We start from the raw sequence: 17,927 nt of genomic DNA on the forward strand, positions 1-17,927 counted from the left end.
GTTTGCAGAGAATAATTTTTTATACCTTAAATAGAATTCTCATTGGGATATTGACCTCCCCCCAAAATTATAAAATCTACAACTCTGTTGAAACTAAATTACATTTTTAAAAATAATCCTTCTTCCTTAAGAGCAAAGAGGACCAAGAACATCTGAATGAAGCTTATGTGCTGACGACTGACAAAAGTCTAGCCCTTATTACACATTTGCTGAGGAATAAGCCCAGGAAAACTTACACATGGAATGATGTTTCAGAATAGAAGATCTGAATTACTTTTGGAGATACCTTTTTTGTTGTAGCTCAAGGTCAGAAAATAAAAACCAAGGAATGAGTAGTTACAGCTATTGAAAATAACATATTTAAATGAGGAAAATAATCCTTTTTCTAATTATTAGTAACCGTGTAGGCAATTAGGAAAGCACCAAATTATCACACTCCAATATAGTCTGATGAGACCATTCCTGAAGTTTTATAGAAATGGACTCCCCAGAGATTATTGCACAGTGATTTTAGACAAAGACTTGTTAAAAATTTCACTGGATGGAATTAAACTGGCAATGAGGACTTTGTTCAAGAATATTGCAAGGTCAAGAGTAATGCAATAGGACAGAGATATTGAACTCAACTCCACTGATGCAAAAGGCAGGAAGGTTTTTAAATGCTGGGATGAGCCACTAGAAAACTTCTGAAGAATGTTAGGGGAGAGAGAGGTTGGTCAACATGCTTAGGCCATCTCTGTTCGCTAACTGATCCTCATCTAAATTTGGCTCCTACCCATCCTCAGAGACTGGGACATAGAAACTCAATCTTTCTTGGGGACCACATTTCAAAGGATGACCCCAGATCCTTGTGAAAAATTATCTGGGTTTGTAAAACTGGCAAGAAGCTGGAAGAAGATTTACATCTCAAAAAATGTAGGAAAAGAATTCACAATTGTAGTTTCTACAGTGAAAACCAAGGAAAGGAAAGTCAGAGGCCTGTAATCAGGAAGAAACCTATCTGAAGTTTAGTCAAGCTGAGGAGAATGTAAGGGTCTCTCCGTCAGACTCTTCTGTTGTTTAATACTTTCTTTGTATGACAACTATACACTCCACCGAATTAGCTTCAGTCCTTATATGGAGATTTGCAATTAGTAGTATTTTCCTTTCACAGATACTGTGGAAGATCTTAGACTTGGAGCTGCCACACTAAACACCATTACTGCAAAACGGAAAGTGCTGTGTTTCCACTTGCCACTTTCAATTTACTAAACCATTCAATTTTCTCTCAAGTAAAAAAAAAAATGTATATGTGCACATATTTGAAGGGTTTATTATAACACATAACATATAACTTGTGAAAATGTTTCTTCTAGAGTTCAAGGCTTTTGCTGAATTGGCTGAATTTTGTATATTGCAGTAAAGCTAACTATTCTTTTGCTTACACTGCTGTAAATTTTGCTTATTGTTATGTATAATGTATGAAGAAGCACCGATGTACAATGTATCTTTTGCAGGAAGATTATGAACTAAATCAAAAGTATTTCCAATATAAATAATAAAAGAGAAAAAACAATTTACAATAGAAACAGAAAAGCTTAGATACACAAATAAAATTTCCAGAGCTACTTTGGAAAACAAATCATCCAAGGCAGGTTGTGGGTACAGGGCTTGATTATTGTTAGAACTCAGCAGAGATATTTTTTCAGTTGATATGTGCGACTTAATTTTGAAGCTTACTTTAATTTCTGATGAAAGTTAATCACTCAATTTTTTTGGCTTCACCTTTATCTGACTGAGGTGAGAGGAAAGAATTTAAAGTATTATCCACAAAAGAAAGGACAGGATATTTATAAGTGGGGAAAGTTTTCTAAAACCTACTAAGAATACTTAGTATTCAAACTATAAGCAGAGAAATTATTCAAAGATGTTTCTAGAAGAGAACCCTCTTAGAAACTTGATAAGGTCAATGTGACATTAACTTCAACACTTACAGAAAATGACAAATCAACAAACGGCCCCAAATAGGAAAGTCTTTTAAGGTAACTCCCCTCAATTTGATACTTAAGCAAACTTGAAATACAACCAATTCTGAACCAATAAAAGTGTTCTTTCTCAGTGTAGTAACATTGTTGGCTGTATAACCTGGACAGCAAACATTTAAAGAACAATCCAAATTGTTCTGTCGCATTTGCTAAATGATGAATAGTGTCCAGATCTCTTAGCTAGTATTGATTAGAAATATTGAAAATACATTAATGGTCTTTCAAAAAGAACAGTTTTGGTCATGAATCTAAATGGTGCTCTTCAAATCGAATATGCATAGACCAGTTGTCCTTGAGAAGAGCAATCTGGGTAATGGCCAAGTTAAAATTTCATAGAAGAAACAGACCATTATCAAGCTAATATCTTTGTCATACTGTATTGAACTGAGAATGAAAAAGTGTGTGTGTGTGTGTATGTGTGTGTGTGTGTGTACGTGCGTGTGTGTTCAGTTTGTTTTCTTTTGTTTTCTTTTTTGCATGTACTGAAATTGTTCATTCTGAATATGTGTATTTAAATTCTAGGATCATTATTATTTCATTGCACTGCCTCTATAATTTCTTACTAATTTTATGTTCTTTGAATATTTAAGTCTGCAACACAGATAACCTCAACATTTCTGTTTATATTTTAGTCACTAGACTTCAGCCTAAATCTCACTTTGGTCAGGAAATATATATGTTCTGAAGAAAAATTTTGAGAATGTTTACATTTGATTTGTTACCTCTAGCTCTAATTTTCTCTTTTCATTAAATTACCTATCTCAACTTGAAGTCTTTCATAACTGCTTTCATCTTCCAGAAAAGTTCTTCAATTTCCCTATTTGTTTAAATAACCATGAATAGAAATCATATATATGTGTTTAAAACTTTTGAGTGGGGAGAGGAGAGACAGGATATTATAAGACTCACAGCAAAAAAAAAAAAAAAAAAGTTAAGTTGTTTGTGGCCTTACCTCTCTGGTCTCAGATTACCACTGAATTTTTTTTTTCCTTTCATATATTTGTAGGTACATTATTTTCTTTCTGAATTCACAGGTGCCTCAGTAAGTATTTGATATTGAAATGTGGAGAAATTCACCTCCATTTAGTTATTCATAACAATCTGGCTTATCAAGCATTTTCTTGGCTTTATAAAAAAAAAGACATCAAAATATAGTTTCCTGAATCATCAAATTATATCCTTGCATACAATCATAGAGCTTTAGAAAACAGAGAAACCATTTAGATTTTTTATTTAAAGGGCATATTGGGACGATTTTTCATATTTTATGTTACTATTTTCCTTAACATTTTCTTATGAATACACACCCATATATTTTATTGTTTGTTAATATTGTTAATTTTCTTGCAGATTTTTATGGACATTATATTTTCTAAAAGAAACACAATCACAATTATAAATAAATGGAAACTTTGTACATATAAATTATTTACTATTTTACTTAAAGCACTTATTGGTATTGATGTTACCAGTAGGACAAAGTTGAAATTAAAAAAAAAAAATATGTGTATGTTCCATATAGACCTATATTATTAAGGAAACTAAAGGAAAACTAATGATTGGTAAACTAAACAGGATATATTCTATCAGATTTTTTTAGATTTTTCTATATGTTTTCAGTATTCTTGTGCATTCAATCACTTTTATTGCCTGGTTTCCACTTTTTGGTAATTTTAATTGTAAATGACATTTTAAAAATAGTAAAGTAATAATTATATAAAGTTATACAATATTTTGACACATATTCTGAAATTAGGCTGAGAATATTATTTTATCATGTCACTGAGACTAAAATTTCCATCATTTTTTAATCTTTCATTTGAATTAAAGCTGATTATAAATTTTCTGGAAAACGTTTAAACCTTGAACAACTAGTGTTACTCATTAGTACTGCTTATTAACAAACACACTTCTACTTTTTAGTCATGGAAAAGAAAATATTTTAATGTGACATGAATACAAAATATTTTGTCAAGTTTTAATGTATCATTTAATTGTGAACTTTAGTTTTTAAAATTAAAACTTTCATGGGTGCCTGGGTGGCTCAGTCATTTAAGGATCTGAGTCTTGGTTTTGGCTCAGGTCATGATCTCATTTTTCGTGAGTTGGAGTCCCACATTAGCTGTCAGCGCTGAGCCTGCTTGGGATTCTCGCTTTCTTCCTCTCTCTCTACCGCTACCCCACTCATGCTCACTTTCTCTCTCTTAAAATAAACTTTTAAAAGTAAAATAAAAAATAAAATTTTCATCTATATAGTAAATTGTACCTTAAGTATTAAGCTATTCAGAATATGAAACTTTTTCTGGTAAAACTAGTGTTAGATTTGAGACTAATCTATTATTTGTATATAATTGGAGTATAAAAATAAATAAAATATTATTAGAATTATATATACTTATATAATTGTACTATATAATTTTATAATTATAATTGGGAAGCAATATATTATAAATTTATTTATTTGAGGCACTTAGGTGGCTCAGTCCATTAAGTGTCTGACTATTGATTTTGTTCAGGTCGTAATCTCACAGTAGTGATATGGAGCCTGTGTTGAGCTCTGTGCTGAAAGTGTGGGGCCTGCTTGGGATTCTCTCTTTCCCTCTCTTCCTCCTCCCCTGCTCATACTCTCTTTCTCTTTCAAAATAAATAAACATTTTAAAAAAAGAATTTATTTATTTAAGAATGGATAAATTGTGCTTAAATTTCCTTATTGATTTTCTGATTCTAAACATATTATAATTACAGATAATTTATAAAATTCAGAAAATGAAAAGAAAATATGTAAAAAATCCACCATATGTACCATTCATGTGTTCAAATACTTAAGACTCCACTACTTGATACATATTCTGTTTTGTTTACCATAATCAGATAAAAAGGCACAAGTATGTCTATATATGTAAAAATTTGAGGATAACACTGAATTAGTATAACAGGATGAATTGATATGCATTGAGCCTACTCATAACCCAGGAAGCAGGATACAGGAATATCAGAATTGCCTACCTGATGGAAGTTCAGCAGTGAATTCCTCCTTGTACCATAGAGAAGCGGATGGTATATCCAGAATTCTGTCCCCAGCACCTGTCTCATAACCAAATAAATGGAAATGGTCCGCAGAAATCTCAGTCAGCTTGAAAGTGTCTGCAAGATGGGAAAGACCATTCAGGGCTCTAACAGTAGGATGATGTTTTAAGTAATAAATGACTAGGTTTATCCTCTGGGCACATCAACAGCAAATAAATGAATGAATAGATGGATGAATGAATGAATGAGTGGATGGATAGATGGATGGATGGATGGATGGATGGATGGATGGATGTATGGATGGACAGATATATAGAGAGAGAAAGAGAAGATTTGAGAAAGGGATACAAATAGAGTAACCTATACTTCTATTTTCTATTATCTATGAGTTTATTTTGGGTCAAGAAGAACATGCTAAGAAGACCTGAACATTTGGTAGTTACCCTACCAGAGAGGGCTTCTACATTTGAAGGAAAGCTTAGAAGCTATGAAAAAAATTTGAGCCAGATGTTAACTCTAACTTCCTAGATCCTGGCAGAAGAAAAGCCTCAGAAAAGACTGTTAAGGACTCACATTTACACTCCCATAAGTCAGCAAATATCTGTGCAGAATTTAATTTTAGACAGAAGAGAACTACAGGATAAAGTAATGGGGTATCTTACTGTCCACCTTGCCAAGCCCCTGAGGCCACAAGTTTAGACAATCATGAAGGAAATGGAAAAATATTTTAGTCAGCTCAGGCTGCTATAACCATCTATCACAGACTAGGTATATTAAACAAGAAATATTTGTTTCTCATAGTTGTAGAGGCTTGAAGACCAAGCTCCGGGTGCCAAATGGGTCAGGTTTGGGGGGAAGTTCCTCTTCTTGGATTATAGATGGCCATCTTCTTCCTGTGTCCTCACATAGCAGAAAGAGGAGGTTCTCTAGCCTGTTATAAGATTATCTATTTTCTTTTGTCAATTTTAGTAATTTGTGACTTCCAAGTAATTTCTTCATATAACTGGCATTAAGTCACTTATAATGTCCACTTTACATTATTTTAATATCGGAATGACCTTGAGTGGTATCCCTTCTTTAAATGGTAATAATGATAATTTGTCACTTGTCTCCTTTTAGTCTTCATCAATAGAGTGTGAAATGTATAATTTTATTGATCTTTTCAAAGAATAAACTTTTTATGCTATTGATTTTTATCTCAGGGTTGTCAGATTGAACAAAAAAAATACAAGAACCCAATTAAATTTGAATTCAGATAGACAATGGATATTTTTACATGCATAGTCATATTCCATATAATATATATGACATACTAAAATTTTACGTTAATTGAAATGTGAATTTAACTGATTGTTCTGAATTATATGAAGCAGCTCTATGTTCTCTATTTTTGCATGTTTTCCATTTCATTGCTTTCTTCTCTTAATCTTTCCTTCTGCTTACCATATTTTTATTTGCTGCCCTTATACTATTTTCCTGTGGCTGTAGGTTTACAGCATTGGCCTCAGACATTTTTTTTATATTTGCACTTAACATTAAAAACTTCCCTTTATATATTTCTTTAGCAGGTTCACATTAATTTTGATATGCCGGTTTTAAAATATAATTTGACTCAAAATATTGTACAGTTTCCTTCTATTTATACAGTGACATATGTGTTGTTTAGAAATGAGTTAATATCTACATATCTGGGGTCTTTCTATATGTGTTAATTTATTTATTTGTAGTTTAACTATGTGATGATCAAGGAACATAGTTTGAAAGAGACCTATTTTTTTATCTCTATTGAGATTTTTTTTACAGGTCAATAAGTGATCTATCTTTGTGAACACTCCATATGTATTTGAAATAATACAACCTGCAGCTGTAAAGGATAGTGTTCTACAAATATCAGTTCAATTTGATGGCTGATATGGTCATTTATATTTTTTCTATCTTTCTTTTTTTCATCTAATGACAAATTTATTTGAGGGATGTGATAACTATTAAAGTCTATTCAGACTTTTTGGCCAAAATAATTTTGTGGATACTTTTACCAGAGTTCTCTGTCTTATTTATATGCTCCAGTATATTTAGATAATTTGTTCACACTGTTTTCAATTTTTATAATTGCTGTCTGTAAGAAGAAAAGGTTTATTCAATCTCATTGCTATTTTTGCCATTATGGGTATGATGTTAAATTGTTTTAATGTGTTAAGTTTTTGGATCAAAGGCAATTGTTAGTGTCTGATAGATGTTTCCTCAATTCAATGCATTAAAAATATGTAATGTTTATTTATGTTAGAGAGAGACAGAGTGTGAGCAGGAGAGGGGCAGAGAGAGACAGAGAGACACAGAATTGGAAGCAGACTCCAGGCTCTGAGCAGTCAGCACAAGAGCCCTATGCAGGGCTTGAACCCACAAACCACGAGATCATGACCTGAGACAAAATCAGATGCTTAACCAACTGAGCCACCCAGGCACCCCTAACTCAATGCATTTTAAAATGGGATTCTCCTTATGTATATTTCTAAGTCTATATTTTTAGTATTGATTAAATTTTGAAATGAGTACCTGCATAAGTTTTGTTAACTCATTATGTTAGGCTTAAAGCACTATGATTATCACTTTGATTAATTTATGACTTACAAACATGTTCATGATTTAGTTGTTGTGTTTGATGTTTCTCAATAGAATCTTAAGTTCTCAGTGCATGCTCCTGTCATTTTTTTTCTAGTATTTTTTCTGGATCTTACTAAATGAGAGGTAATTGAGGTGGTATTAAAATGAGAATTTTCTGCTTACTGACAGGCATGAACTACCATAGCCACTGCATTAATCTTGTTCCAGTCATTTTACCAATATAGAAAAGAGCCATATCATTTATTTATCTAGGTGATTTCTCTGATCTTCTTAGTCTATTATTCAAGGTACACTGTTGAGACAATATAGGTACGGTACTGTTGATAGTCAAAACCTTAGGATTCTATTCGCGTGTGTCTGTGCACATGCTTTAAATACTTAGTAACAAAGACAGAATTTTCTACAGGCTGCAACAACTAAGTATATTTTGAATTTTTAATGGACAACCTACATGTATCCTAGACAGTATTTGGCTTTTCTTACTTCTGGAGATAAATATAAGTTTGTTTCAAACCCCAAATCCCAAGGATGATGGAAGTCAAGAATGTCTTTAACATTTAAAACAATATTCCCAGAAACTCCATTTCTCCTCTTTCATGAAAGTGCTCCTTTCATTGATTAGTTATATGATATTTCTTCTTTACCAATCATTGACATCCTCACTCTCATTAAAACCAAACAAAGTTTAGTTAATAACTTGACCATGGTATGGAACACACAGATATCTAACATTCATCTTGCTAATAATACCTTGGTCTCTCATGGCTTCTCATGTTAGTTCTATAGTGAATCCTTATTTAATTTCCTTCCATTGGGTTCAAATTTTCTTCTCTTAGTATGTGAAGAAATTCAACTTCCTTTACTCCTTTCCCACAGTTCATGAGAAAATAATTGATATTTTAATCAGCAGCCAGTTTGTAAATGGCTAACTTCTCACTGTGCCTCCCGTGGCACAGACAAGGAGAGAGAGATCCCCCATGTTCTCTTTTTATAAGGTCACAATCTTATCAGGTTAGGGCTCCATCCTTATTACCTCTTTTAACTTTAATTACCTTCTAAGTACCCTATCTCCAAAAACAGTTACATAGGGGTTTAGGTCTTTAATATACAAATTTCAGGGGACACAATTCAGTGCATAATAATCATTATTGAGTAGTTAACTACCGAAATAGCAATGTACTGACCCTTACTGAAAATTTTTATTCAATATATAGTTTATATTTATTGTCACTATTTTTTACATTCTTTATTTTGAAAATGCTGAAAATGCTTAAACTAAGCATTCCTATGTTTAAATATTAATCAGTTTTCCTCCATTTATTGAATTCTGCTGAAGTATCTGTTAGTAGATTAACCTGAGCTGTGAAAAGATTGACTGAAGGAAAAAAGGTTAGACAGTTCTAGGATATAGTCACTCGTGGCTCAATCAACAAAGAACATCTGCTAAACCAAATGTGCACATCAACTGCAAAGAGAGCTTTTCTCAACTATTCCCTGAGTAAATTCCATTCTCCCCAACCTTCTCAACAGCCAAAGTCTGCAAAGCCTGATTAATGAAAAGGATTTGATATTTTTATTTAGAACTGAAAAGCAATCATGAGGAGAAATGCAGTGCTTCCAGACTTTTACAAGCTTCACATTAGTTGATTTTACTAAGGCAAGTATATTTTTGTGAAGAAAATATGTAAACATTCAAGTTAAGACAGAAAGTTAAAAAACTCAGATAATCATTTTGTAGAGAGATTTCCTTACAGAAATTATTCACATATCACAGCACTTCTTAGAGGAGAAATACCTGTCTTTAGTATTTTCAAGGAAATAAAGATATAAGGGTTATTTAATCCGTAATTCAACCTTGTAGAGTTTTCTTTTTCCTGATGTTTCCAAGATACACAGATTAGATAAGGGGAAAAAAAAAGATTTTTCTTCTTGTAAAAGTATATACTCACATGCTAACATTAATTTCCTTATCTTCCCTTTCTCTTTCTTTTCGAAAGCAAATAATATAAGTATCCATTCTACTATTTATTCCAAAATGGGAATTTACCTTGCAATCAATATTTTAATATTGTATTTCAATTCTATTTACTTTTTTTAAAAAATAAATAGCTACTGGTTATTGTAGAATTGCTTTTAAATTCCCGATTATATAAAATATCTATACATTTTTTTTCATGACATGAAGGTTTTTGAATGTTATGAAAGCATTTTATTCAAATGCTCAAGAAGGAGCCTATTGGGAAAAGCAAGAAAATAGTGATCTCAGAAATTAAGAATTTCTTATTCAGGAAAGAAAAGATTCATGAATTCATTTACCATTATAGTTGAAGATAAAATATATGTGACTTCTTATAAGTGGTATAATAAATTGAGTGATGTTATTTTAGACTGTCTTTATGTAAGCACCTTTTTTTAGAGGAAATAGAATATCAAATCCATGTTGCCAGATACATAGATAAGTAACATTTCAGTTTAATCCAAACCATATGAAGTAGTTATGGGATCTACATGAGAATAATTGCATTCACCTCAATATGACATTGAGACAAATTTGAATTAGGTGGAACATTTCATTTGGGGTAGTATGTGTAAATTCAGAGCTAATTCACCCAAAGATTAATCCTATATGTATTAATCAACACTTAGTGATCTAAGGAAAAGCATAGTACATACCTGACCTTATCTGCTATGTCAATTTTATCTACCATAAGCATCTCATATAGAATATGTGAAAATCACAGAATCACATTTAACATTATTGTAGAATAAATGGTGATCATAGAGAAGATGAGAGGATTTATTAAGCGAAATATTATAATTCCTTAAATTGGCAGAACGAGAAGTTTCAACTGTGTTGCTATGGTGTTGGCTTAATACACTTAGTATTTTATAAAGAAAAAGGAAACTGAAGAGAATACACACACACACACACACACACACACACACACACACACCTTCAGTCAGATGCATGGGGAGTGTCAGAATTCTATTGCAAATGGGAACTTTAAAAACAGTAAGAAATTCTGAAATCATGCAGGAAAAAAAGAACATAAAGAAAAAGAAACTGAAAAGGTTGAGGAAAAAAGAAACAAACATATTTTGCCATTCTTCTTGTTTCATCATCAAAAATCATTACAAGATGCAAAACGAACAGCTAAGAAAAAATTATAGAAAAGAAAATTGTTTTAGGATCACATATCCCAAAGATTAATCCAAGTATCATGCTAATGCCTGGACCTTAGATTGTCACTGAAAATTGAATGTACTTTGAATAACATATATGTCCTAACTTAAACTCTGTGAATATGGAGTTGGTAAGAATTCCTCATTTTACTGCACATATTCTATGGCATCCCAAACACAAACAGAAAACAGAAAATTTTGGGGTGCCTGGGTGGCTCAGTTGGTTAAGTGTCTGAATTCAATTCAGGTTACGATCTCACAGTTCACAAGTTTGAACCCTCATTGGGCTCTGTGCTGACAGCTCAGAGCCTGGAACTTGTTTCGGATTCTGTGTCTCCCTCTCTCTCTGCTCCTCCACCCCCCCCACCTCTCAAAAATAAATAAAACATTTAAAAATTTTTTAAAAAGCAGAAAATTTTGACCCATTTAATTATAGAGAAAAATCTTCTATAACAATAGCTAGTATTTATTGATAACCAACTGTCTATCAAGCAATGTGCCTTATACATTCTTTATCTACAGAGTGCCTTCCTAATTAAGGTGTCCCAAAAAATTCTAGGCATTCTGTGTTACTGTTATTTTCAGCCTTAGAAGTGACTGGTAGGAACCTGTGGAAACCAGAGTAGGGTTATGTATTTTACTCATTGGGACAAATATATATTGGGTTCTCTGTGTACAGCAATGTGAAAGTTAGGAAGTGATGATAAAGTTCTTGGAATGATCCTATTAAGTAGTTACTATTAGCCTTATTTTAAATAAATTTGGACTGAAAGAAGTTAATAATTGTGTTTATTTTTTAATTTTTTAAAATTTTTATTTATTTCTGAGAGAGAGAGAGATACATAGTATGAGCAGGGGAGGGTCAGAGAGACAGGAAGATACAGAATCTGAAACCGGCTCCAGGCTCTGAGCTGGCAGTCAGCACAGAGACCGAAGCGGGGCTTGAACCCACGAACCATGAGATCATGACCTGAGCCAAAGTTGGACACGTAACCAATACTGAAGCTCCCAGGTGCCCCAATAATTCTGTTTAAAGAAGTTAAGTACCTTTCTCTAGATCACACAACTAGAGAATATTGTTCACTCTGAATCTGTCTGACTTACTCTTGAGCTTTCAAGCACTTATTACATTCTATAACCAAACACAATAGAACCTCTCCAAACATATCTGTCTACTTCCAAGTTTAGGTGTATCCTCTCCTTCCCCTTTTGTGTCCCTTCATAGGTGGAAATAATCATGCATTTTTAAAATACCATCCACACCATTTTACTTGGTTTTACTTTCATAAATTAAACAGAGTGCAAAAAGCACAGATGTTTTGACTCAAAGAAATCTGAAGTGTAACTCAAATTCTAAATGAATGCTACTGTATAAGTTTTCTGTGTATTAAATTAGATACCTCCAAATTCTCTAGGATTATAGTTCAGCTGAATGAATGTAACTACATACACACATTAGAATTTGCCTAAACCAATGGAACTTGTAGAATCTTCCATTAAGCAGGTTTATGGTGGGTAATCTAGTTTAAACAGATTATGTGAATGAAGATGGCCCAGAATAGAGTTATTAGAAAGAAGCCTCTACTAAATGTCATTAGTTGCTATCCTTTGCTCCTGACCAGCTCAGCAACTCCATTATCTGGCCATCTATTCTTTACCTACTACCATTTGAACACACTGATGTTTTAGTTCAATGACATAAATCTAGTGCTTTCCGAACTGGCATATCTGCTTGTATATTCCTCTGCGTGCAATGTTGTCTTTGTACTTGGCTGATGAGCTCTCCTACTTTATGTAAAGCAAGGCCCATTCTGTTATTCTCTTTTATTCCTTCTTATTTGCTTATTATTAATTTATCTATAAGTAGCCATTGTGTTCCTTGCCACCAGATATTTGAGCTTTGTAGCAGTATTAAATTGTTATTCTCTAATAACTAACAAAAATAAGACTCGTGGGGTCTTCCACATGAAATAATTACTATATAAATCAATAAATAAAATAGTATGCAAAGTTGACTGCATGGAGTCATGTATTGGATAGCAGAAATCTGAAACAGTATATTAGAAGAATGCATGAAAAAAATACTCTGAAAAATATAAATTGTATGAATTCCATTCCTTCTGGGTAGTTTGAATATGATCCTGTAGTAGATTATTCATATTACTGCAGCCAGATCCATTATCCACTAATGTGTGGTACTTGGATATTTTGAATTATGAACACTATATCTAGATTGTATAGATAGTTACACATGTATAGGGGAGTGGGAACTATCAAAATTGTACTACTAATTTCTATGCAAAGACATAGTGGATGATTTTCTGAATTTATTGAAGAATATGCATTAGAAGAAGAATAAAATAATAACTTTCCCTTAGATACCTCTTTCCAGTACTTAGCCCCAGTTGGTACATTCTTTATTTTATTCTATCACATGAAAGAAGAGAGTGTTTGCTAGTTCTTGTTGAACTTCTCCAGATAATAATAAGTCACTGATATGATAGTGTACTCTGAAATCTGAGAAAGTTGTGGAGATAAAATACATACTATCTATAGGGAACACAGAAGGGATCATAATTTCTCTAAATTATGGCAAATCAACAGCAACGTTCTGTTAGTTAAGAATGGTCTAAAGCTGGATGTGCAGCTACTAAGACAAAATTCTAAGAATAAAATTAAACAATACCCTTGAATTGTATATAGCTCATTCATTTAGGCAGATGTCTTCTAAATTCAGATTTAGGAAAGTAGTATTCTAAGAAGGTTTTGTTTTTTGTGGGGAGAGGGGTGGCAGGGGATGACTTATCATAGTTTTTCTTCCAGACATCTATATAATATTAAAGTTTCCATGTCTAGTTAATGTTAACACCTTAGGAAACTGTCTCCTTACCATCTGTCCATAATAGTTCCTCTTGTTACACAATGTACTTTTCTATCCTTCTTCCTCCTCCTCTTCCTTTCCCTCCTTCTTTTCCTTTCTCTCCACCCCCCCCTCCTCCATCACCACCACCACAACTATTCTTCAGGCAAAATGAGGAGGTTAACTACATTATTTTATTTCATTATTGATTTCCCAAAAACACTGTTGGTAGTTTCTCTTACATGTTGGTTTTGAATGTCAAAATGGTGTGACCCCAGAATTTCTAGAGAGAGAAAAGAACCTCAAAGGAGGAGATAAAGTATCATTTAGGATTCAATCATGAAATAAAACCACAGAATAATCTGAACAATGAATTTTACTTAAAGATTCATTAACTAGTTAACAACAGATTAAATATTAATAAATAAAGAAAACTTAAATATACAAGAGTAGCAGACATTGAGATAAAAGCATTATCTGTATGGCTGACAGAAAGTACAATGTAGGCACAAATATGGAAGGTCTCCATCCTCAAGTCAGAAATTTAGATCTCTTAAGTAAACAGGAGAACTTCCATTACTGCATGACAAAAAACTTATCCATAATGCCGTAGGCCAAGACTGGCAAGCAGTAAAAATGCACAAGATATCAAAACACTTGCTCAGAAGCTGGCTGAGGTGAGAGATAGAATTCACTGGGAAAGTATCCATGGGGGTGTTATGGAAACTTGCTGGAAAGTCTCCTTCAGGAACACCAGCACAACCTACTTGGAAGCTTTCAATGGGACAGCTGATAAAACTTGGTTAGAATACATAATAAACAAATACATAAAATAAGCAAATTGTAACCAAGAAATTATAACCAAAGTTGAGCTGGACCAGAAGTTACCAGTAAGTTGCCTGAGCAGGTAATGCAAACACTTTCAACTATGATTCCTGTTGTAGTCTCTTCTGCCAGATCCATGCCTGTGGTTTCCTGGGCTATTTCTTATAAATAGTTGGCTGAAGAGTAAAAAAAAAAATATATATATATATATCAAGTCTAATTTACCTATGTGTTTGCATAATATGCTGGTACCACCCAAAAGTGGACAGCTCTGGTCCTCCAGCTTCACTTAGGGTCACCATAAAGAATAATAGAAAGAAGTTCTTCCAGTGGGCAGAACTTGAAGTACATTTAATTGTCTAATATATCTGGTGGCAGATGGCCAGAAGCACATATTTCAATTATTTAAGAGAAGATGTTAATGTTTCAACTGGATGTAAGCTGAAAAAAGAAGGATTGGAAAATTAGTAACAAGGAAATCTGGTAAAGAAGTATGTGGATAGACTTTTCAGATTTTGCATATATTGTGAATATATTTGTGGCAGTGTGAATGTCTGCAAAAATGTTCACAATGAGAGATGACTTTAATTAATCAGAGGATAAACCAATATGCTTTATGCATATCAGGCAACACCTTTCCCCAACCCATCCAGTGCTGGCTCAGGAGGCCTATGACCCAAATGATCCTGGTGGAAGAAATGAAGGCTATGCATGAGCTCTACAACATGGAATTCCATTACCATGGCTGACTTGACTAAAAATACTGCTGGGTGTCTAATTCATTAATATGGAGGCCAACACTGAGGAACATTGTGAGAAATTGGCACCATTGTGAAGGAAGGTAAGCCTGCCTGGTAGCTGTTGATAAAATTGGACTTTTTCTATCATAAAGGGACAGAGATTTGTTCTCATTGGAATATACATATTCTGTATATCAATGTGTCTTCTCTTCATGTAATTCTTCCACCAACATCATCATTCATGGACCGCCTGAATGGCTTACCCAAATTCATAACAACAGTTCTGATAAAGAAAACAATTTCTCAGCAAAGAAAGAATAGTGATGGGTTCATGCTCATAGAATTAACTTGTTTTGATACATACTCCTACACTCAAGAAATGATTTGATTAATTTAAAAATGGAATGGTTTGTCAAAGATTTGGTTATGGCATCAATTGAGGGACAATATCCTAAAAGAATACAGTATGTTATTTGTACAATTTGAATCAGAGAACATTATATCTTGCTTTCTTCCCCAAAGTTGTAATGCATGAGTCCAGAAGACAAGCAGCAGAAGTGGTGACTTGTCTCAGTCTTATGTCTAAATATTCATTCTAATTTCTGTTACCCATCTTGGAAACCATGACTTCTGCTATTTTGAAAGTCTTAGTCCCTAAGACATGGAAAATCCTCAATACATGTCAAGAGAACATGATACAATTGCAATTCAAATTAAGATGAGACCGCTACAGGTTATTTGGGCTTCTTTTACTACTGAATCAATAGGCAGAAAAAAGCCTCCTCTCTTTGCTGAAGTGACTGATGTCAATTATCATGGAGATATTGTGTTGCTGCTACATATTAGGTGACAGATGACTATGTCTGAAATCTAGGGGATGTTCTGTGGTGCCTCTTAGTACTTCCACACTCAGTAGCACAGATTGATGGAAAACTACAGCAAAAAGAGAGAGACTGAGAGACTCAGTCCCTCAAATTTTACATTACCAATTTTACATCACTATACCAGATAAAAACCCTTATCAACTCGTTTTCTGACTGAGTACAGAAAAATATAAAATGCATAGAGGAAATAGGAAATCACAGATATCAACTAATACATTGTGACCAAATATAGATTGTAACCATACTAGTCTTATATAGTATTTCTAATAGTTTCTTTTTTGCCTTATATATATGACATATATACATACATACACATACACATACATATACATAACATATATAAACACACACATATGTATACAAACACACACACATACATATACATGTACACACAGACAGAGGGGAAAGAGAAAAGGAAGAGGAAGGGAGAGAAAGAGGGAGAGAGAGATGAAGAGAAAAGGAAGAGAGGAAAAAATGAGAGGGAAATAAAGAGGAAGAAGAAAGGAAGGAATCGAGGGAAAGAAGGAGGGAGGGATGGAGGGAGGGAGGGAAGGAGGAAAGAAGGAAGGAAGGAAAGAAGGAAGGAAGGAAGGAAGGAAGGAAGGAAGGAAGGAAGGAAGGAAGGAAGGAAGGAAGGAAACAGAATATGCATATCAACCTCCTAGAATGACTGTTGGAACTATACCTCTCCTAATTTTGAGAGGTGAGAACTTCTTCACTTGTAAGAAGGTTAGATGTATCTTTTTAAGTAAATATATAAAGCTGTGGACTCTCCAGCTATTGATTTATTACCCCTAATATCCAAATATACCCTTTGCCTGCTCTGTGATACTGTAGATATGCTTTGCCAATATTTTCATATGACAGCTGGCACTATGTTAACCTTATCAATAGAGGGTGGTGAAAGGACACTGGGGGAGAAGAAGTTTTCCTTTCCTTCTCTCCATTTTGTCTCCAGGTCCTGTCTCCAGTCTCCTTCAAGGCAAAGCTGTCTCCCAGGTGAGAATCCTCTATAGGACAGTTAATCCTGTGTTGTATTCCCACTGTGTGATATTTCATCAATGTTAGGCTGTTGCTGGATGTGACTTCCTCCAGTCCCAACTCCTGCATAAGGTGGATTTTCCAGCTCCTGGTTCCAGAAGCACTTGGTTTTCCGCAGCGTCCCCAAGACCCCCCTCTTCACATTAGAATGCCACAGTAGGACCTCTCCTTGGAAATAGGTCCTCCTGGTTTTCACTTGGGTGACTTTGTACTGTGTTCTAAAGTGACAATCCTCTTTGTACATGGATTCTCCCAAAACCACAGAGAGAATACTTTGCAGAAGCACCTCAGAAACATTTTCCACCATATAGGGAGCCACAAATGTGCCCCTGACCCTAGCTTTTGGTCAGGGAAGAGGAAGAGCTCTTTAGGTAGCTGATGCAGCTGTAGGGGTAGTACATATGACAACATACACACATCTGCATACACATACACACAGAGATGATACATCATCTCATACATACTCAAGTATGTGTGTTCAGTTCTCTTTCTCTCTTTTCTTTGCAACACCTAGTTACGCAGCCTGAAGAACTAGAAAACTGGAAGGCAGGCCACTGAGACTCCTTATTGTGTCTTAATCCCTCATGCAGTTTGTTACCTATCCTGATCATTTCTTCTCCCAAGATATCTATCAACTTATTTGAATTATTTCTACTTCTCCTTTGTTCAAGAGCTCATAATTTTTATCGCAGCTAATTAAAAATTTTTCCAGGTTATTCCC

Source organism: Hyaena hyaena, unplaced genomic scaffold (genome assembly GCF_003009895.1).
Source record: "Hyaena hyaena isolate Hyena2069 unplaced genomic scaffold, ASM300989v1 scaffold_423, whole genome shotgun sequence".
In the NCBI taxonomy this organism is placed as follows: domain Eukaryota; kingdom Metazoa; phylum Chordata; class Mammalia; order Carnivora; family Hyaenidae; genus Hyaena; species Hyaena hyaena.